Source organism: Lissotriton helveticus, chromosome 2_1 (assembly GCF_964261635.1).
Source record: "Lissotriton helveticus chromosome 2_1, aLisHel1.1, whole genome shotgun sequence".
Lineage (NCBI taxonomy): Eukaryota > Metazoa > Chordata > Amphibia > Caudata > Salamandridae > Lissotriton > Lissotriton helveticus.
Window position 1 is genome coordinate 1,281,058,683 of NC_136059.1, and position 24,153 is coordinate 1,281,082,835.

Below are 24,153 nucleotides of genomic sequence, written 5' to 3' on the forward strand. Positions count from 1 at the left end.
ATAAGTGCTGCAGGCCCACTAGAAAAAGAAATTTACAGGCCCTGGCAGCCGCGGTCCGTAGTGGGAGTACCTGCCAGGCTGTTACGTGGGGAGAAGGAGGGGCAGGGTGGGGGGTAGGATTACGGAGGTTTACAGGTAAATGAACATATAAATAAATAAAACGAATTTCGTTCCGTGCACTGCTTCCCCGAATGTGATGCAGTGCGCGCAACAAAATTGGTTTTATATATTTAAATGTTTACTTACCTCTAAACCTCCGTAATCCATAGTTTACTACCCCCCACCCTGCCCCTCCCCCTCCCCACTCCACCGCCCGGCAGGTACTCCCACTACCGACCGCGGCTGGGCCCTGAGTAAATGTATAACACTATATAAGGGACTTACAAGTACATTAAATATGCCAATTAGGTATATGCCAATCAAATCATGTTTAGGGGAGTGAGCACAAACACTTTAGCATTGGTTAGCAGTGGTAAAGTGTACAGAGTCCTATGGCCAACAAAAACGAAATCAGCAAAATTAGAGGCAAGCAGGCAAAACAATGAGGGAAGACCACCCTAAGGCTGACAGGTCTAATATGGTTGTTATTGTAAGAAAGCTTTATTATTGAATATGTTATGGAAAGAAGGTCAGATTCAAAATACTTTATTCGGTTAAAAAGACAAGAATAACCATAAAAGTAGCATAAAGAAAATACAGTTTACACGGGAGTCATGTATTCGTTATTTAAAATACATATGTACAATAAGGAGATTAATTCATTAAGATCGATTTACGACATTTAAAAATAGATTTAAAAAATTCACCCAAAGAGGCTACCATAAAAACAGTTTCCATTTTCTGGCACTCTAAAAACGCTAAGCGACATCTTCGTATATTTAAGTCTTTGAGAATAGGGATGATAAGTTTCTTTCGAGAAAAGGTATAAAATTTACAAAAAAATAAGATATGAATATCAGACTGTGGGGAGACATCATCACATGGGCAAAAGGGTAATTCTTTCAACCAACAATTCATCACGGGAAAAGACAAGACTCTGAAAACAATATTGAGTCTAAACCGGGTTAAAAGGAAACGTTCATGATTAGACATATATAAGGACAAGTATGGCTGTAATTTATCTCCGCATAAAATATCCTGGTGAGCAGAGACAGTCTTTTTTCTTGCCTCCTCTAAATGTCTTTTGTCCCTGAGATGGGCAATACACAAATTTTTCAAGTCTCTTCTCGATATGTATGCCATAGTTGGTGGGTCCTCAAAGTATTGGACACAATTTATTTCACTGAGAAAATTCTTGACATAACATATCCATTTGGAATCATTGATATTGTCTAATACTAAAACGTCCTTTAAAATAGCCCGATTAACCAGACATTCATCATTTGTCCACACCCTATGCCAGAGAAGGATTGGCTGAATCTTAATCGTGTCAGTAACATAAATTACTCCCAATTCAACATGGCATATCATAGTTGCAGTACTTTCAGGTACAGACAGGATGTGGCGTGAAAATTTATTTTCCATGGTTTGGATTGTGCTAACATTTGAGTAACCCCACAGCCCTGATCCATAGGTGGCTACTGCTAAGCAGGATGCCCTATAAATAGTTAAAATCTCTTTTATGGGTTTTTTCCCTAATTTTCTCATAAAACATTTTAAGGCCATAATAGTTTTGGAAAACAGCAAAGATCTAGCCTGGATTGCACTAGTCCATGAGCCACTTTCATGAAACAGAATTCCCAAATAGGGAAAAGTGGAGGTCTTTTCCAGGGGATTGGAATTTATAAAAATGGGTTTCAAATGCTTGTTTGATCTTGGCCCACAATACATGGACAGTGTTTTTGAACAGTTGATCTTTAAGTCTAAACCAAGCATGAAACTGTTAAAAGAAGTAACCAAGGTTTGTAACGCCATTGGGGTTCGTGCCATCAAAACGGCATCGTCCGCGTACATCAAGGCAGGGACAGGCCTTCCACCCACCATAGGCATGTCCCTACCCTCCTGCACGAGTCGTTTCTCCAAGCCATTTATGTATAGCAGAAATAAAAATGGAGCTAAAACACACCCTTGGCGTACACCCCGACCAATCCCAAATTGTCTAGTGCATTCACCATCTTTCCCAAAACGGACACTTGCATTGGCCCCGGAATATAGATCTCGCAAGAAGCAAATAATGGCATTGTCTACCCCCAACTCAGTCATAATTGACCACAATTTATTGTGTGAAACACAGTCAAAAGCTGACGATAAGTCAACAAAGGTGAGGTATAGACGTTGTTTTTTAACCCTTACATACTTCTGCTGCAGGATGAGCAGATTCAATCCTTGCTCTATAGTCCCTAAGCCTCTTTGAAACCCAAATTGGAAATCACATAACACCCCATTCTCTTCTGACCAGATTCGCAATTTATCTAAAACAACTCTCCCTAAAATTTTTATAGAGGAGTCCAATAAAGAAATTGGCCTATAACACATGCAATTCTGCCTGTCCCCTTTCTTAAATATTGGGACTATAATTGATGTAAGCCAGGTGGGAACTAAGCCCTTTGCCAGAGCAACATTAAAAAGCTGGACAAGCAAAGGCCCCCATAATTCAGTATTGGCCTTATAGAGGTCTGCTGGTATGCCATCTGGTCCAGCCGCCTTACCCCCTTTGGTTGCCTTCAAGCTCGCCAGAACTTCGGGGAGGGTTACGACCAGGACTTTGGTTGAGTCTATGTTTGGGCACATAAAGTCCTGACTTATGTCAAGGACTGGTTCCACAGCCTTATAGAGCGAGGAAAAGTGCGCCACCCACTCATCTTCAGGGATGGCGATTTCCATCCGTGCCTTTTTTTCATATAGGAGCGGGGTATTAATTACCCTCCAAAAAGCTGCCGGATCCTTTGATTGTGACGCCTCGCATAGATCATCCCAAGCCTCTTTTCTTATAGCCGCCTTCCTATCCTTCAATGCTGTGTTATAGTCCCTCCTCAAGATTCTAATTTGGGTTACATCCCGCGGTCTTTTATGGATCGCTTGTCTAAGCTTTGATAGGGCACTGGTACATTTATTATCGAACCATTTTCTATTGTGCTTTAGGGAGTTTTTCTTTGCAACCCACAGCGCCTCCTTGATTGCAATAGAAATAATATAAAAATTATTTAAAATTTCATTGCTGTCAGCATGCTCGTTCAGGCAGGTCAAAAAATTACTCCTACACTTATTCACTAATTTAGACAAAAAATCAGCCGGGACCACTCTACTCCATTTAAGGCTATATCCATTTTGGGTACCTAAATTCACGTCCGGCGCCTTAGTATTGGGACCTACTACATGATCCACAACAGAAAATAGGCTGGAAAGAAGGTCAATATGTATGTAAGTACATATCAGCAGCTCTTTATCTAAATGGTCAACCTATTTTGGATGAATATCTTGAGGCGAAAAAAAGACTCAAAACTAGATTTCCGTTGACAATTCAATGCAGGAGCAAGATAATGCAGGAACATCTCTGGACAGCGAAAAATCACTCTCTTAAAGATGTTACTCATATAGCTAAAGTTGTTGAATAATCTGAGTTATGTATAAAAGAGATGGAACAATGGCACAGAAGTAGTTGTGATGATTCAAGTGTAGCAAAAAACACAAATGTTGATATGGATGTAGGAGGCGGTGGTTAAATCCAGTAATATGATGTTCAATTGTCATACAATTCCTACTAATTCAGTAAGACTGTGCGCTTGGGCAACATAAGCATCAAAACTTTGGGTACTGAGTCCTCTCATGCCATTAAAATATGTTGACCTATTTGCTGGCTAGCTCACATTGTGCCATCAGAATCCCCAAACCTTACAGGGTACCTGATGGTGTCTACAACCTCAGAATATGGCAAACCTATTTTACCCAAAGAAATTGTAGAAACAGATCTACCCTTTTGTTGTCAACTCAGGCATGCCCAAAGGGAGACACAAGAAATACACAAATTACCATTTCAAACATTTATTGAAGCAATTGGATTCTTGTGTAAAATATGTATGCTGCAATTATTAGAAGAAGAAAGCAAAGCACAGTAACCAGCATTACAAGAAGGGTGAGGAAGATGAATAGTTCAACCATTATAATTGTTGCACTGATTATAGGAATACATATAATTGTACTCCTACCTAGCACTGCCTATCCTAGAGAGCATAGGGTAGACGTAATTTTTCCAGATACCTTAGAGTTATCTAGCTCTCCATCTGCCTGAATGCCTGGATCATCTAGAAGCCAGTCTTGGTGAAAAGCATGTTGCCATCCCTCTCTGTATATTGATGGGATTCATATGGGCTAGACTTCAGGCCCTTGATGACTGCGACAATCCAAACAGAATGCTCCTCTGCTGAACAAAAACTTGGTGCACTTTATATATTAAAACTGGACGCATTTGTTCTGTGTCTGAGCTCTGGTCCAGCTGTAATTGTTGATTTTACCCACCCAGAGCTATTAGTGAACTGACAGCAACGAACAGTTTGCGCAGTGTACCCAGTCCTTGGACAGGATGTTCTAAGGTATGATAATGTGCCTACGGAGAACTATGTGTGTATGTAAACCTTTTCTGAGTACCCTATCTCATATTGGCGCCCAAGCAAATGTGTGCTAAAAGTAATCGTTAAAAAGATGTTAACTTTAAACATGAATATGTAAAATGGAAGTGTTTGTGCACATTGCCTATTAACCTCACAATACAAGAACAGACAGAGTCGCAAAACTCTTGTGCGTTAATCAATAGAGATTGCAGGAAGTATGAACGCAGTGTCCATTTTTCCAATGTGTAAAGAATGGAGCAAAGGGACGGTGGCAGCTGCGGGTCAGGAAAGTTTGGAGGGTTTACATTCTGATGGGATTTTAAGTGTGAGTTGTGATCAAAAAAAAGAGGGAAGCAAATATAGGCCTAATGCAAAGTTTACGGTGAATGGTGAAGATGTGGAAGGCATGGTAAATGCAAGTTCCATGTATAACATTGTCCCAAAAATTATGTTTTTAGATCACTGGCCTGATACTAGTTTATTACCCAAATACCTCAATCCTGATTGGTTTCAGGTCCTCTACAATAAAATATGAGGGTAAATAAATAATGGGGAAGGTATATGTGGCAAAGAGCAGTCCACCTTTTTTGGGTTGGATACATCAGCATAACCTCAACATTGTCATTAATCCCAGAGTGCCCAATCAGGTGATGGTGATAGAACACATTTTGTTATCTGATATCATCAAGGAGGTTCATTAAGTTTTCTGAGAAGGTTTGGGATACTTTAAAGTTTATGTTCATAAAATTGTGTTGCAACCCTATGCCATTCCTGTTCAACTTAAGGTAAGGAGGATTCTGTTAATTGCTGGCTATGCTGTCAGAGATGTAATTGATGACATGATCTCTAATGTGGTCATTGAACCTATGGAAATGTCGATCTGGATCTCACCATTCATCACAAAAAAGGGTGTTTTAGGGTTTGTGTGGACCTTAGATCACTGCATCAGAATGTTGTGGTGGATCCATATCCTCTGTGAAACATACATTAATTGATACTGTTGTTAGCAGGTGGTATTTTTCAAAACTTGATTTTAAAATGGTGATCAGCAGATCAAAATACACAATGAGTCCAAGCCTTTAACGAATATCATCACGATGCAGGGTGCATTTCTGTTCACCTGCATACAGTTTGGCTTGTGCTCTTCAGCAAATGTTTTCCAGAGAATGATGTTGGAAGTATTTAAAGGTATGAATAACATTCTATATTTTCAGGATGATATTTTTGTTTTTGGGGAGACGGTAGAGCAACATAATGTGATACTTAGGCAAGCTTTGCACCAATTTAAAGAGGTGGGGCTCACTCTTACGAAAGAAAAGTGCAAGTTTATGGTTGAACAGGCTGAGTACTTAGGTTACACCATATCCGGAGAGGGTGTCAAAATCAAACAGAATCTTTTGACTCAATAAAACAGGCAGTAGCTCCACTGACAAAGATCAGCTGTGGTCCTTTTTGGGGCTCATTGAATATTATTCTAAATTTGCTGGCTCATTTACTGATAAGACTGAGTGGAAGCATTGGTGAGTAAAGTGTGTAATTTTGAGTGGGGATATGTACATCAAAATGTTTTGAGAATATCAAGAATGAAATTTGTGATGCTGGCATTTTAGCACCCGTTGCTACTGGTTTAAAGTTTGTGATTACTGTTGATGCCAGTGCTACAGGTATTGTTGCTGTTCTTTTACAGTTACATGCACATAAAGAAAAAATGGTTGCTTTTGCCTCAAGAACTTTAACATATTCTGAACTAAATTATTCAGAAATTGAGTGTGAGGCATTAACCTTCTAATTGGACACTGAAAATACATAGGCCCTAATTAGGATGTCGGTTGGAAAGCCTCTGACCTGTGGTCAGAGGCTTTCCGACTGACATCCTTAGTTTGAATTCTTACTGCCGTATTATGAATACGGTGGTCAGAATTCAAACCTGCCGGTCATCCCGTCTGGCTTCCAAGGGGCTCAAGGAGCCTGTCGGCCAGTCGCAAACCAAACATAATCTCTCATGGACAGCATTTCCGTGGTCTGGATTATGATGTCGGTTTCCGACAGGCTTTCCATGTCTGGCTTTATGACATGGAGACCCTGTCGGAAAGTGACTTTTGGGGGCCCGTAGCAGGTCCCCTGCCCTTTGCAGCCTCCAGTTTGGCCAAATCCCTGCACCTTGTGGCAGGCACCATGAGGTGCCTGTCATACGGTGCAGGGATTTACAGTGATTCCCATTTCTCAATGGGAGCTTGTGCTGCAGCCGGTTTCCGAACTCTGCACTAGCTCCCATAGGAAAATGGGAGTTTGAGACCGCACCATGTGTGGACGCATAGTAATCGCGGTTTCAGACAGCCGACCTGAGGTTGGTCGGTCTCGAAACTGCAAGGATGTTGGTTGGAGGAAACTCAGACGACATACTAATCAGCTCCATAGTGTCATCAGTCTACTTAGCAACTGGTTCACAGTATCTCAATGATCATTGCTTCTGATAATAAATGAGGGACTAAAAGAACTAATTCCCCCACTTAATAACTGTTTGATTTGTCCTAAGCACATCCATTGACCAAGATGGGTAGCTGATGTCTGATTAGGGTGCTTCTTGTCAGAGTTCATTTAATTGTTGTGGTAAGTGAGGTGTGCATGCACATGCATATAATATTACTTTCCATTATTACCCAATCCCAACACGTCTGTGTTTTTGCTGATTCAGAAGAAGCTTGAAACAGAATAACATGCTCATATGCAAGAGGTATTTGTCCTGGAAAGTGGCAGAATCACTGCTTTCAGAAGACATGAATCATAACGAGGCAACATAGGCATGACAGCAAATCACACACTTAAGTTTTCCCATTTCTAGGCTTTTGTTAGATCTATGTGGCCATTTACAGGTCTCAGAGAATGTGCCTGAACCAAAATCTGTGAACAGAGAAAAAGTGTGTGCCTGTTTCATTCTGAGAGAAATGTGTTAACTTAATGCTGCTGACCTGAGCGATTGCAGAAATAGTAATCCTTAGCAAAGCCAGTAGGTCTTGCCTTTTATAATACAAGTGCCTAGCTGTTAGTTTTACTAATGTTTGTCTGTAAAGTATTGCTTAAAAAAGTTAAAGAAAAAACATTTCAAAATACTGCAGGAGAAGCAAACACTTATTGTGTCTCAAAACTATTAATTGAATTCAATATTTTCCATTTAAATGAGTGGCATGATTTAGTTTTTAAGTAATTGTCACTCAGGAAACTCTGAACAGAATTTATAAAGTGTAAGGAAATGTCAGAATGAAGAGAGAACTAGAAAGCAAATGCCCTCTCATGGAGTGCTAAAGGAAAAAAGTAATTTTCTTAAAGTGAGTCGTTGTTGTACACAAGCCAACCAAACAAAAAGCCAGTTAAGAGGCTATGGACAAACAAAAAAAGAGAAAGGCCATGAAATAATAGGCAAGCAAATTAGAGTGACAATAAACTCAATCAATGGTAAGCATTGGTTGGGCTGAAAGCCCACTGTAATCTCACAATAGGGTTTTCGCCACCAGACAGCTTGTGATGTCTGATAGGCTTGCCCTAAAAGTCACATAACTCAACCAGTGTTCTAGTGAGGGATTTTAGATTTCTGGGCACACACGGACAAACACAAATCTCTGGCACAATGTACTCTTAGACATAGCTCGGGATCAGTGAGTGATATGCACCCTCTGTCAAAGACAATAAAAAATAAGTAATTGTGCCTTGGAAAATTGTTACGGTGAACAGTGTGCTTGATTAACATAAATAATGCGCTGGCAGACCGATGGACCTGCTGGAGTCAAATGAATCAGCAGACACCTGAAAGAAAAGTCAACACCTGACTGTGTTATGAGCCAACAGAAAAGCATATGTACAAGAAACAAATGATAACGGACAGGATTTGTTATGTCTGTCTGTTGCGAGGCAAATGTTAGTGTATATTGCTGATCACGGCTAGGCCCATATACAATGCAAGAGTGCCCTTGAGATAGTAGGTAGGCAGGTTGTACATTTGGGTATCATCTGGATAATCTGAGCCCTCCAAGACTGAGTGTGTGTGAGAAATTGGATTGTTGATTGACTGAGGTGTGAGCCCTGTTCAGGCAGCAACCACAATCCTAAGCTCAACCCTCTGGTAGCTTGGCACAGAGCAGTCAGGCTTAACTTAGAGCCAATGTGTAAAGTATTTGTGCAACACTTCAATCAGTAATGAAGGTTAAAACATTGCACAAAAGGATCCCACACCAAGTTATAAAAATAATGTAAAGTTTAATAAATGAAACAAGACCAAAACAATAACAATCCAAAAAGCACAAAGTGTCAACTCTGGATATCAGGTCTCGTTGGATAAGGTTAAAGTCATACTTTTAGGCCGACAGTGATGGAGTGCAGGTCGGCTACAAGCACCAGCTTAGGCCTGCTGAAGTTGACCTTCTCAGAGTCTGTGTCAAGAGTCCTGTTTACATTAGAGGGGGCCTGAGGAGCAGGGAAAGCATTGCGAGAGGCTGCCGGCATACATTGAAGAGCAGGCCAGACATCGTGGGCGGGCATTGCTGGAGCTTTGAGATGACAGTCTCCGTGGTGGTGGTGATGCTGCAGCATGAAGAGTTGGGCTAACAGAGCTTTGCAGTGAATCACATTGCAAGCAGAGAGGTCTTGGTGCAAACGGGCCTGTTTGTTGTCGCGAGTTGCCCAGAAGCTTGATTTCAGCTAACTGAGCCAGGACCTGAGAGGCACCACTTGGGGGTCAGGAAAACACTTCAAGTGAGTCCAGGGGCTGGGTCAGGATGTTGTGGAGCCTTTTATATCCAGAGGCTCACATCAGGAGGACATTAAGGTAGCCCTTAGAGTCACTCTGGTGTGCTGGGTTCAAGATGAGGTTGCAGGCCCAGTTCGTCCTCCCCAAGCAAGAGTGCAATCATTTTATTTTATTTTTATACATCTTGTACAGAGAATCAGAGAGCCCTGATGAGAATCTAGACATTGACTACCTATGATTCGAAACGCGTCGGCAAAAGAGCATAGAAGAACAAGAGATTTTTTCCTTTATTTATGAATTATATGTTGAATGATTATATGCTCTCACAGTTACATAAATATTTGTTCGGAAATCTATGTTATTGATTGATTCATTGTATAAATTGCACTTTAAGTCACAATTGGTTTTTTATGGTATTTGTATATAGTTGTACGTACTGTGCTGGAGTATGTATAATAAGTTTAATGTAAATGAATGTAAATGTATTTGTAATATATGCAAATAATGCACTATTTTTTCCTTTTCACTTCCCAAAAGAACTTTATGAGAAAATAGAAATAAGTTTCAAGAAAAAAGGTATAAATCAAATACAGGTACAAACATAAAGAAATGTGTTTGGCTTATGAGCAAAAAGTGTAAAAGCTTGTAAAAAGTAGGGAGTCAGTCACATTTTGTCTTTTTTGCATTTATGTGGCCCTGCCTGTCTCGTGTTCCTTTGGGCCAAACTCCTTTTGTTGTATAAACTTTCTAAAAGTGGCATTTTTCAGAATTGTAATTTAAAATCCGACTTCACCATAAATTAAGATCTTAAATTAGGATTCCAGATACACCAAACATGAATTGGTCATCTTTTCCCAATTGGAAATCACACTTATAAAATTTACTGCAGCAACTCCAATGTTATCCTAAGGGAGTGATATGCCTTGCAGTAATAGTTTTTTACTATTAGGACATGGTAAAACTTAAAAGTATGTTTCCTACGTTTAAAATACATGCACGCTGCCCTCTGGGAGGAATACACAAAGCCTCATGTCATCCACACCTTGTCATGTGACCCGGAGACAGGCTGCAGGCACCAAATAGCTAAGGCAAGAAAACGGCCACCTTTCTAATAGCGACATTTTGAAAAATGTTATTTTTAAAATCCAATTTCAACGAAAGTTAGGTTTTTAAATTACAATTCCAGAGACACTAAGGGGCCGATTCCGATTCGGGAAAAAAAGCGTCCGTTCAAACCATATCCGGAGCCCTCTCCGTACGAATTGTACACGTCCGTCCGAATCGCGTAGTACGATCCGTATCTTGTCAATCCGTCCGAATCGTCGCGAACCGTACGAATTGCAAGGCTGACATCGTACGACACTGGCCCTCACAGTGAACCGTACGATTCGTAAACATGCTGTACGACCCGACGAGTACGATCCGGACCGGGGTATGAGGACGCGATTCGGACGGTCCACGTCAGGTAAGGGCGATTCGTACGGACAACCACACAATCACATACACATCGTACGGTGCGTACACCCCATGATTGCAAGGGTATGGTGCGTACATCCCATGATCGCAGTCGTATGGTGTGTACCCCTGCGATCATGGGGTGTACACACCGTATCCCATGATCACAGGGTGTATGCACCGTACACCCTGCGATCATGGGGTACGGTGCGTACACCCCATGATCGCAGGGGTACGCACTGTACCCCTGCGATCATGGGATGTACGCACCGTACCCGGGGGGGGGGGCATTCCGTACCTGTTTCGAGGTGAACTCTGCTTCTCCGGACGTTTTGGGCTCCCGTAAAAAAAGTGTTGTACGGTGCGTACCTGACACAAATCATACTTGCTGGGTCGGGAAAACTTGCCGTGAACCGTACAGATGTCGCGTACAGCGGGTTCTGAGGGAGAGTCATACGGAGATTAGAGTAGTACGGTCTTTGTACGATTCATATGGAGTCCTGCTCCTGGTACGAATCGTACTTCATCGTACGTACGGGGACGTTGCAGGGTACGATTCGTATAGGAAAAACGCTCCGTACGGCTATTTGGAGTGGTTTTTCCCGAATCGGAATTGGCCCCAAAACATGAAAGAGTTTCCATTTGGAAAAGACACTCATAAAGTGAAATAAGGTAACACAATGTTATCCTATAGGGAAGATAGGCCTTGCTGTAGTGAAAAATGACTTTAGGAGTTTTCCATTTCTAGGGCATATAAAACTTTAAAGTACATGTCCTACCTTTTAAATACATTGTACCCTGCCCTGTGGGCTGGTTAGAGCCTACCCTAGGAGTGTCTTATATGTATGAAAAAGGAAAGTTTTGGCCTGGCAAAGGGTTTACTTGCCACATCGAAATGGCAGTTTAAAACTGCAAACACACAGACTTCAATGGCAGGCGTGAGATGTGTTTAAAGTGCTACTTAAGTGAGTGGCACAATCAGTGCTGCAGGCCTACTAGAAGCATCTATTGTACAGATACTGGTCACAGATAGTGCCTCTTTACTAGGGACTTACAGGTACATTAAATTTGCCGATTGGGGTAAACCAGTTCTACTATTTTTTTAAAGAGAGAGCACAAGCTTTTTAGCATTAGTTAGCAGTGGAAAAGTGCACAGAGTTTTAAGGCGAACAAAAATGAATTAAGCAAAAATAGGAGCAGGAAGGTAAAAAGTCTGGGGATGACCATGCAGAAAGGGCCAAGTCCAACAGCATGGTTATGAGAATAGGTGTCTGCAAGTCTCTTGATAGCTTTAAATCTTATGACCAATCCCCATGAATCAACATAGAGAGCCTGATTCACAAAGGTATCTAACGCTTTTGATTAATGTACACTTCTGAGTGAGATTATTTCACAAAATCCAAGCGTAAACTTACTCCAACAGTGTAACTTTCATTCAAGGTTTGTCAATAGCCAAAAAAGTAGTAAACTTACTCAAAAGCTAGGACGGTCCATTGACTTGAGCATGTGGGCTCTGCCCCCTTTACTTTTTACCACCAACCTGAGGCTTCTTTCAGTTAAGCAGTGTTTGTGGTGCTTTTTTAAAAAAAAAAATACCTTGAAATGTTCTCCCTAGCTGGCAGGTGCAGCACTCTCCCCATGGTTCTGGCACATGTCATTTGACATTTACCTTCAAAAGCATTTGCCGAGCTGACGATCTCACAGCCCTGGTGTCTATGAGGTCATCAGCTCGGCAAAATCATTGCCTCCTAGGCTAAGCTCCCCCCTTGGGGAAATTGATGTAAAGTTAGCCCTGGGTGCTTCAGGCTCAAACCCTGCAGCGCCAGGGGCTCCATGTCAAGCAGGACCTGGAAAGCATTGTCAACCCACCCTTCCCAAACTTTTCACAGGGTTGGGTGGAGTCAGTGATTGTCACTGGCCCCACCCTGTGACAGGTTGATAAAGGGTGTGGTGAGGCTGTTGTTGGCAAGCGAGAAATCAAGTCTGCGCCACTAGATCTTCACAGAATCAAAGTGTCTTCTTCACGTGCTGCTTTTAGTTGGAGACAGCACATCGTATTTGCAGGCAGCTGGGGACTTGAACGCAGAGGGTGACAAAGCAGCCTGAGTGTAGATTACCACCCAGATTGTGGGAGCCGAGAGACAAATAGACAATGCAAGACAGACTTTTCAGCCAGCATTGAAATCTCGCCCATAAAAGTTATCAAGATTAACGTGGAAGGTAGCTGCTGTTCAGCCTAATAATGAAACTGCTAATGATTACATTCATGGCATTGGTAGCTTTTAGGCTTTTCCTGGAAATAACTCCTTCCTGTAGCATTACTTTAGCTCTACGTTTTGTCGCATGGGATGTGGGGTCACTGCCAGAGCAGCCGCCTTTGGAACTGGGGGACCAGTTTAAAGTTCCAGTTTTGTCTCAGCCTCCTGTGATTTTATGCAAATCACTTAATATCCCAGAGCATTAAAACGAAAATGAATCTGAACATGCATAATATATCAGCCGCTCATGTAAAGTGCTGCAATGCCCACAGGCCAAGTTCGTGCTAATATAAAACTGGAAGAAATGGGCCTTATGTTTACTATGATTAAATAGGAGGACCTAAGTCAAATACTTTGTTTAAAAAGTAAAGACTGAAGGAATGTATCACACTTTTTAATGCAACAAATTGGGAGCTAGGAAGTAGGAATGCAACACATTGTCATGTCTGACAGCTCAAAGGCTAGAAAGACCAGGGAAACCTCTGTTATGCCCTTCCCCTAATTTGTGTTTTAAAAAACACCCAAACATTCCTGAATTGTTAATATAGAAAATGAAGTGCCTCTGGCTGACAGGAACAGGGAGGGGCTTCTGTGCTGACAAACTACAGTAGACTCAATCTGAGAGTATGCCAGGTACCAGTAAATGAGTGCCATTGGTTAATTAGTCAGCGGCAGCTTTTTGAGCAGTGAAAAAAGGAAAAATAAAATGATACTAACTCTACGTTATTATAATTTTATTTTTCAGTAACACAGCAGTTTTACAGCGCGGGGCGGGCCAGCAGTGGGAGGAGTGGTAGGCAATTAAGTGCACATGGGTGTTTGGCTAGCCCACATGGGCCGGCCAAACCCTCATGCACACTTTGCATGTTCTCCACCCAGGCTGCTTTACAGCCTGGGTGGAGAACATGCCCAGGTCCCCAGTCCCTCTCTGAGTGACAAACCACAGCGCTCAGGTCAATCACAATGCTGCTGTAAGGGAGCGTTGTGATTGGTTAGGAGAGTCTGGGTTCTTCTGTGAGCCAGGGGTCATGGGAGAGCGGAGGAGAGCTGGCGGCCGGCGTTCTTAAGGTAAGTTTTCTTTTGTTTTCTCGTTTGTTTTTTTCTAACCCCCTCTCAGCCGCCCCTCCGTCCCCGTTCTCAAACAGCCGCCACTGTAGTTAGCAAACCTAAAGACTACACGGATGAGTAGCCAGTATACGGCTTTAATTCATTGATACATTTGAAGTTTAATGATGAGAATAATGTATTCTTTTTGACAGAAAATGTGTTACCACCAGTTCTGCAGTGTGTAATTTTTGTAAAACACAAAAAAAGTCTGAGCTTGAGAAAATCTGATTGTGTATCATTATTACTAAGATACATTTTGAAATTACTTGTTTTATCTGCGACTCAATTATTTTGCAGCAACTGTTCAATGTGAGGAATGCATTTTTAAAATAAAAGTGGAAAAAAGCACTATGACATGGCCAGCTCTGACTGCATCATAGCTCTTTTTTCTTTACTTTCAACCATGCTAAACAGTAGCCTTGATTGCTGTACAACATGGCTGAAATGCTTTTAAGGACAGCTCTTAGTGTTGCAATGTGTTTTTAGGTCTGTACAGCAGAGCGGCTGCTATTCAATTTGCATTAGTGTTATAATGAGGGCTGCCACACCGTAGTGCTTTTTGGGGAGTTTCAGCTGAGCTGTTGTACAATATGTCAAAAAAATACGTTGAGAAAGTCAATATCTCTTGTGGGCCAGACCATGTGGATTTACCAATGCTTGATTATAAACTTCAACCATCCTAACCTCTGTAAGGCCTCTAGGCTGGGGCACAGTCATTCAGTATAGCCTTCTTGAGCTTTAGTGAAATCAGCTGATGGGTTGGAGCCTCCAAATGATCCCTACGGTGGGGTGCTATGTCCTGCCACATAACTGACTCTTCTCCAAACCCACAGGCTTTTTAGCATCACTAATCTGTCAGACCTGTTGACAGCCAAAGTGCACTTTATGGTTTATATCACTAGCTCAGATAATATAGAGCTTAGAGGGTTGGGTAATCCCGGTCGAGGAGTTTTATTACAAGAAATGTGTGTTTGTTTTCAGGTTGTAAATAGCAGCACTCAGATACTCTCGATATTTATGATACCTAAAGTACTGTATTCTTGCAAATATTAAAGATATCAGAAATGTACAACAAAAATATGTGAACACATGTTTTGACAGGCAGAGAGCTTTTTGGCTATCTGTGCACTAGAAAGCAAGAGAAAATTTGCGAAAATCAGAGTATTTCAGATGTTTCTGTTCACTTCGTACTTCTGCAGTTCTTATTTATTTATTTAAAGAGTTTTATATAGCGCTGGCTAGACCTGAAGGTATCAGAGCGCTTTACATGAGAATCAACAATGTAACAGAAAATGATCAGCAATTACACATTACATCAGAAAATAGACCATACATTAGGAGAGGAGAGAAAGGAGAGAGAAAAGTAGTGGAGGGGGCAGGGGAGGTGAGAACGGGAGGATAAGGGAAGAGACAACAAGGAGAGACGAAAGGAAGTCTGTCTAAAGATCGACTGGGTAGGTGACGACCAAGGAGGGAATCCACCGCCCATCTCCCCTATATCTAAACCAGGTAGCTCCATCGGGCATCAGACAAAATAGTTCAGTCTCAAGTGGCGAGGGAAGAAGAAAAACAAACAGGGTGGGGACAAAGGACAAGGGCAGGTGAGGGCAAAGGATAGAAGTTGAAGAAGTTTGAAAGAGTAGGAATGAAAAGGGACAAGACAGGGGGAAGCAGGAATGAGAGACGGGGGAGGAGACAGCCCAGAAACCGAGTGGGTAGGCGACGGCACGAGGATGTAATCGACTGCCAGTCTCCCCAAAAGCTCACCAAGTAGCTCCAATGGTCATCGGGCAGTGGCATAGACAGAGAGGATAAAAGGAAAATTGCAGAAAAACAAAGAGGAAGGGGAAGGGGGTGTGAGACAGGTAGACAGAGAGAAACTGTGCCCAAGGTCCGGCTGGGTAGGTGACGGTCAGGGGTGAACGAAGGCCAATCTCCTCTTTAGCTGAACAGAGCAGCTCCACCAGGCGTCGGACATGGTGCTCTGTCTCCGCAGTCGAGATAGAGCTAAAGTGCAATCGGGACTCGGGGGTCTGTTCTGATGCATCGTCACAAATTCCAAAGCTCAACTCAAATAAGTTTGGCTGTATTTTCAATCTGTATTTCAGTCAGGTTCACTTGCTTGAACAATAAATAAACTCACCCCCATCTATGACACCTCACCATTTGGAAAAGTCACTAACCGCCACTGCTCAAAAGTATAAAATACTCAAAAGTGTAGAGCCCCCCAAGTCCTTCGATTTGGTGAAAACATGTAAGTTACACTTTTAGAGTACATTTCCTCTCTGATTTGGGGTACAGCAAAACAATAATACATTTAAAAGTGTAAATAAATCAAAAGTGCAAGTTACCGTTGTGAATCAGGCCCATAAAGTTCTAAAGTCCGAATGGAATCTTCCTCTAGTGAGTAAGAGAGCTGTATTACTTGCCCAGCAAAGTCTCTGCAGCAGTCCTATGCTAAAATGGTGAGGGTCAGTGAGTGCGTTTCACACAAGACGGGTGTAGAACTGGTGGAATCTGGCGTTCCAGCATTGCGAGAATGTGCGTGTATGGAATAATACACCACCCAAAAGGCCCTTTGTCCTGCTGACAGCCATCGAGTGATCCGGGCTGCTGCACAAATCGCTATGTTTTTTAGATTCAGTATCAACAACTCAGTTTAAATCTTCAATTTAAGTGAAAGGAAAAAGAGAGTAAACGTGACACCAGAGTCCTCGTGTGTCTTCCGATTCCCAGATAGATAGGCCGGTCTGTAAAGGCTGACTTTACAATCAAACAGTGTTCAACATTATGTACTACTTTAGTCTCTTCAATGGAAGATTAAAGTGAGGTTAGCACACCAACTCTCTCCAGGATGTTGGGATCCTGTACCATAGAACAGTGGCGGCTCTTCCACTATAGCGGAGGAGTGTCGCCACACTTGCCAACCTCAAAACGTGAAAAATAAAATGAACAAGTTTATTATCAATTCATTTTTCAGGTTCTGCGGGCTGGGCAAGTCTTGGGGCGGGGCCATTGCGAGGGCAGTGACAGGGGGAGTAGTTGCACTGTGATCACGGCGCATGCCGGTTTGGCCAAATTGACATGTGCACTGAGCTGTCTCCAACACAGCTGCATTGATGGGTTGGAGACAGCAAAGCACAGGCTCCCACTCCCTCTGGGATACAAATTTACAGCGCTCAGGCCAATTCTGACCTTGCTTTCAAACATGAGAGCAGCGAAAGGATTGGCTGCAGGGGAGCCTGGGAGCCAGTGCTGCAGCGAGGACACGGCGAAGAGCACAAGCATCAGGAATGTTCACCTTCCCTATTTTTTTTAATGCTTCCTTTGTTGTCCGTTTCCTTTCCTCCCCCACCTCCCATTGTCCTGCCCCTTGCCACTCCGCCCGCACACCTACTACTAATGCTGTTGTAGAAGAATTATACATCATCAGTAAACCTGACTCCAGAAGCTTTTCAGAGCAAGCATTAATCCTTCCTCTCTATTAATACACAGCTCCAAGTGAGGCAAAGGAGTTCCCGTGAACTCACAGAAGCCAGGCCCTCTTCAAATCTGAAGCTCAACAAATAAATAGTGTTTGCTGATCCACGTGCTTTGGAATCTGGACTAGAATTGGAGCCACATTAGAGTCATGGATCTCTCGCCAGGGCTGCTGGCATCCCCTGGGCATCTGTCAACCTTGACTTGGATGGAAAGAAAAGAATCCAAAACCAAAGGCGCGGGCAGTGCTTAGTTTGAGCCGGTGCTTGCCCCCCACACTTAGGGGTCGATTAGGATCGCAAACGGACTTGAGTCCGTCCGCGACCCCAGAGGAGGAGGGAACGTCCGCATGGGCTGCGGCGTTCCCTCCGTGCAGATTAGGATGTGACCGCCAGGGTGGCGGTCACATCCTCTATCTTTAACATTGTGGTGGGTGCAGCTTCAAGCTGCACCCGCCGCAATGTTAAAAATGCATGCATCACATTTGCATGCACAAAGCGGCAGGCACCGCACAGTGCCTGCTGCTTTGTGCACGCAAATGCAGGGGGGTACCATAGGTATCCCCCATGTGCACCCCCCACCCCCCCTTCACCAAGGGGGCCCGCAACAGGCCCCCGAAGTGAATGTCCGTATGCTTTTCCACGGCGGAAAAGCCGCCGTGGAAAAGCGTATGATTTCCTCCATCCCAATATGGCTGGCGGTGTCTGATAGACACCGCCAGCCATGTTAGAGCTTTTCCGCCGCAGTCTGAAGGCGACCGTGGTGGAAAAGCTGCGGACGGATTTCAAGACCCACCGCCATCCTAATATGGCGGTGGGTCTTTTGAGGCTCCGCAGCGGTTTTCCCGCATCCTCCGGGCCGGTGGTGACTTCCGCCGGCCCAGAGGATGCGGGGAAACCGCTATCATAATCGGCCCCTATATTGTGAACATCGACACTTATGACAAGCCTGCCACATGGTGGCAATGTTTGTCTAATTTAGATTTGACCAAAACAGCAGTTTTTACTAATTCAATAAACATTAAAAATGACTATGAATATCTGCCGCCCAAACCATTCTTTGGGGCCTGGAATAGTCTGAATCTTCACACATGTAGGAGTTGTGCTGGTACTCCCACTGAAAGTCGCTGGCAGGGCCCATGGGTTGTATAAGCTGCAGTGGTGTCCCTACGAGGGTCCTGGCACTTATATTTTTTTACAAAGTAAGCACTGGATGTGAGGCAGCAGACACAACCCTGCTGGCTGACTAGTGACAGGCCAGACCTCAGTAAGAGACTATGTCATCTATTCCACATATAAGGCAGCACTCGTATCGGCCTATAAGGTATCCATAGAAGGGCCACCCTTACAGCAAGGAAACAAAAACGCCTAATAAACTAACAGACTCATGGCCAGTATGTTTTCATACTCCTCCCCACATCTTAAAAGCCACCCGAATACTTTATTCTACAGCTTCGCATGCACTCTACACACTCCGGGACAAACATTCATACATAGCTCAATGAATGCAGACAATACGAAGAGATTACGCCATGCATCTTTGTTTTTGCATCATAAGAAGATGTCATTAATCATTTTTCTGGGATGCCTAACTTTTTTTTCAGTCTTATGCGTTGTTTTTTCCCTTTTTATGATGGCTACTTTACAATTAATTACAGCGATAAATAGATTAAGAGTACATAGAACAAAAATAATTTGCACGATAACATGGCAGATAAACTTTTAACTACCATGTGACCTACTTTGAGAATAGAAAGATCCCAGGGTGAGATAGGAACAAGAAAGGCCACGAGTTATAAGAACTGAACTCCATACAGTAGGTCAGAGATGTAGTAGGGCTTTGTTATAACTGGAACGTCTTGTACTTTGCCAGTGGATTGCCTGCTGAGAAGCACTCTTTGTTTGTAACACTTTTACAGGGCTAGATAAATGCACTCTCCCAACTTCAGCAAAAACCTCTAGGGAACATTATTTTAGATGCAAGCTTAAATTACGCTGACACTTCCATTAGTTCAGTTTGTGGTTGTCTTCTCGGAAACTGTTGGTGGATGCCAGTAGAGTTGGTGGGTACTCTTGTAGCTCATGAGTGAATTTTGAGTCCTTTATTTTTGCTGATTGTTTACCCGTCTAAAAATATCTTAATGAAGATCTGATTTAACCATTTGCTAAGTATAGGCAGCAGGGGCTTAGAAATAAATAAAACATATCATGGGGTGCTTTGAGTGTTTTTTAATTCTCTGATCAGACTTTCCCACCATCATCATCATCCGCCTTTTTTTTGTATTGTGTGATAGGTTTCTCCTTCCTTCTTATCCCTCTTTCCAAAGCCTTCTTCAATCCTCACTTTCTGCAATGTTGCACATTCAATCAAGCTATATCATCTTTAAGACACTGCAAGCTAACACACTTCATTATCTGACAGCATCTAACGTTTCACACTTTTTCTCTCTCTTACACACACACACGCACACACACACACCCACACATGAGAACATGCTAGCTTCCTTCCACCGTACTTTCAGCAATACACACACATACACTCAGATACAAAAACCAATGACAATTCTCATCCATAGAAATGCACATATATAAACACTCACACACAGACAATATGCTAGCCTCCTACCATCTCACTTGCAGCAATACACAAACCTACACTCAGATACACAAACAAATGCACATTCTCACAAATAGATATACACATATATAGACACACACACATGCTAGCCACCTTCCACTGTACTTGCAGCAATACACATACATACACTCAGATACCCAAACAAATGTACAGTCTCACACATAGATATACATATATATAGACGTTCACACACACACACACATGCTGACATTTGAGTCGCGACCACTTGATACTTTCCCCTCCTCACTTACCTGTAGGTCGGCAGCAGTGATTCTGGCTCAGGAGCTACACAATCCCTTTCTTTAATCTTAAACTTCATCAAGGGGAGTTACCTGCTAGTCTCCACATGATAAATGAAGTCCAGATGCTTGATGAAGATGAACATTTGTCATAATGTAACAATGGCTTTTGTTCGAGGGAAGATGTGTGCTTCTCACAGAGGACAACTCCCTTCCTCACCTCTTCCTACATTTGTTGATGTAGCCAAAAGGGGAATCTACAAGGCTTCCCTCAGAAAAGTCCTGTAGGGTTCACCTGATGCAGATTCACAGTGGAAAAAGCTCCTGCTATTACAAACTTCTCTCTCAGAAGTGAAATGCTCACTGCCAACAACCCACTGTGCTCCTTATGAATGTAGTTGAATTTGTCCTGCACTTCACTGAATTGTTCATGTATGGTGACCTACATATACCTCTCGATTCAGAACTGCATCAAGAGTGTAGAGTCTGAGGGGTTCGAGTTCAAATGTAAGAAGAACAAGCGCAGCAGGGGTATTTGAGCTTTTAAAAATAATTATTGAATGCTCCTGAGAAGGAGGGCTTCCAGATATTATAATAATGGGGGACTTTAATATGAACTTAATGAAGCTGTTTGCACGAGACGAGCAAATAAATCAGCAGGACTATCTATGGTTAGTACCAACACAGGCTACGAGAGATGCAAAAAAAAACTAGGTGATGTAAAAGCAATCGCATTAATAAAAGAATTTGAATACTTGGGCTTACAAATTCTTAATGGGAGATACCAACAAGAGACCCTACCACAATGGACCTGTTATACCATGTCCTCAAACTCCATTTCAGATTTCAAGTTTGTAACTCGCACACTTCTGTACCACACCAGCTTAGCTAGGGAGGTGCGGGGGGTGCGGTCCGCCCCAGGCGGCACCATTCTTGAGGCGGCCGCGGTCGCACGGCACTGAGGCCCGTTCCGGCCGTCCTTTGTAATTTATTTTGGGAATGGGAAAAGTTGTTGAAGACAGTTGTCCCAACTCCCAATCCCAAATAAATTATTAAGGCGGCCGCTGCTGCAACGGGCCAGTGCCGCGGTGCGCCTCCTCGCCGGCCTAACTTGTTTTTTTTTCGTTTTTATTGTTGCCACTTTAAGGCTCCGACGGTCCGTTGTTGGTGCCCAAAACTTCCAACCATAGTCTTATCCCAGCTAAAGATGGGGGTAAATGGTTCCTGGGGTTACCTTCTACTTCCAGATTAAGGGTGTGTATTTAAGCAGGACTAGCTCAGGTGGTAGAGTGTTGCAATGCAGTAATTATTATTATTATTTGATTTAATAACGCGCACAAATCACCTCAACTGGGGCATCTTGTCACGCAGATAGGCTGATGCACATTGTCATGAGATAGTACACGAGCGATGGCATGGTTTGGATTGGAAGACAGTGATTTAGGACATCAATGTGTTATGGTTGTTTAAAAAGAAAACGATAGATGCTTCTTTGTATTTTGGCTGGTGATCAAAAGTTTCATTAAGTACATCTAGTATTTATTTATTTCTTACATATTCGCTTTTCAGGGTTGTGTTTGAATATGCTTGACAGAGTGGAATGAAGTGTTCAAGGGCAGATCCAGGGGTTGCGCTTGCGCATGCGCAGGAGGCCGCCTCTCTTCGCTCGCATACTGCCGTGGGCTCACGAGTAGCACTAAAGGAACATTCTGGAATGTCTATGGTGTGTGCTTGTCAGCTTGTGTGTGAGGCAGCATGGGGTAAAACAACTACCTTTGCATTCAATGAATGGCCTGTGTAAGGGGAACAGGGGGCAGAAAGCCGCCCTTTATGAGGATTACTCAAAGTAGTGTGCGTTACCTGTGGGTAGTCAAGACATTACTGTCGCATCCATCTCACTCTGCGAGGATGCAGATAGTAAGTGAAAGATGTCCGCGCGGTCTCCATTGATGATATGAAACCAGCTGAGGGTGCTCTAAGCACAGCCCCTTAATTACCCCCCACTGAGAGGCCAGCTCGGGTCACTGTGCCCATGAAACCAGCCTTACAACAAACACAGTGGGCACATGAGCGCGCCAAGGTGGATCCTGCCACAGGCCAATGTTGCACCCATCACTAGGACACCACCTTTAACCAGGGCTTAGACCACCTAGGTGCCCTGATGGGTGGAGGACCAGAAGGGCTCCTTGAGGCCAGCTACCACCTGCCACTGACACGGAAGGGCCACCTTTGACCCCTGGCATGTGGCCAAGAGTGAAGCCTTCAGCAGTAGAGCTGGGTAACACCTACTCTCCAGCGGTGGCCTTCTAGATTTGAACAGTTGCCGCACCGAGCCTGGGAGTGCCCGGCACCTGGGTGCGCCTATTCAAAAACTCTACTGAGAGTTGGCACCGATGTGCCTGGCTAGGGCTGAGGTGCTGCTCCACATACCAATGACCCGAGGTGATAGTACTTCTCAACATGTGGAAACCCAAAGAATCAGCGCAGACTGCAGTCATTTGTAAGGGGCCCCAAACCAGACCACATACTTTGTGTAATGTTATATTACACTTGTGAGCAGGGCTGGGCCGTGAGCTAAAAGTAGCTCTGAAAAATGTTTTAAGACTAACCCCACATAGCACCGAGTGAGCATGCCAGCTAGCCTGACCGTCTCTCCAGTCAGGGTTTGGAGAAGAAGAATGCAATTGAGATGTTGATTGCTCAAAATGCGATTCTTTTTATATCTTTTTTTGTTTTTTCAAATATGTTCTCTGCGAACCCACAAGTTGTACAGGGCATTTTGAACAGAAATAGCAGCAATACTACGTGTCTCTCGGACATCTTTCAAGTGCTCACCGTCCTTTTTCCCCAGCACCCCTGTCTCTCCCCCCCCAAGGGGCGGCAATCTGAGGGTTAGCCCTGGGCGCCACAAGCTCTAGCTACGCCCCTGCTGTACCAAGTGACATCTTTTAGAATACAGAAGACAAACAGAAGTGATCATGGTCAACAAAAAATAGAAATCTGTGTTCAAAATCGCCTTTACCAGAAAGCTCCTTTTCTACCTGGAGAAGTAACTTCAACAAACTACCGGAAGTTGATATGGTCTCAGTACACACAAGTAAGAACAAAACATACAGCTGACATGATAGCACATGGTTGTTGTAGTAAAGATCTGTGCAATCCATCTGCAAATTGGTCCCTCATTATTGGGGAAATAATTTTTAGATCTACAAGGGCAATTCAAAACAAATAGAACTCAGAAGAACAAAGGACAATTATAACTAGAGCACATTATCGTGCTTTGAGAACAGAGCAGAATCACGCTAGGAGGCAGGCCAAGAGATTTCCAGATAGCCTAGAGCTTTGCAGAAGCTTCATCATTATTAACAAACAATACAGAAATGCCATCTGGAAAGAAAAAAGAGAGGTAAAACAAATTTCTGGGCAAAAGTCCTATTTCTCTCCAAGAAGAAAAACTCATGAGATTTCTGGCAATTAGTGAACGGTTTAAATAGTGCACCAGGCCGAGAAACAAGCTCCAATCTGATGGAAGAGGTTTGGATAGATTTTTAGATGGAACACTTTAGACCCTCCAGCAACTTAGTTATACTGCATCTAAATTCACAGAGCTATGCTACAAAAAATCAGCCATGCTTTCATGAAAAGGCCCCTACCAGTTCTAAGAACAAATGGGCAAAGCAATACAAAGA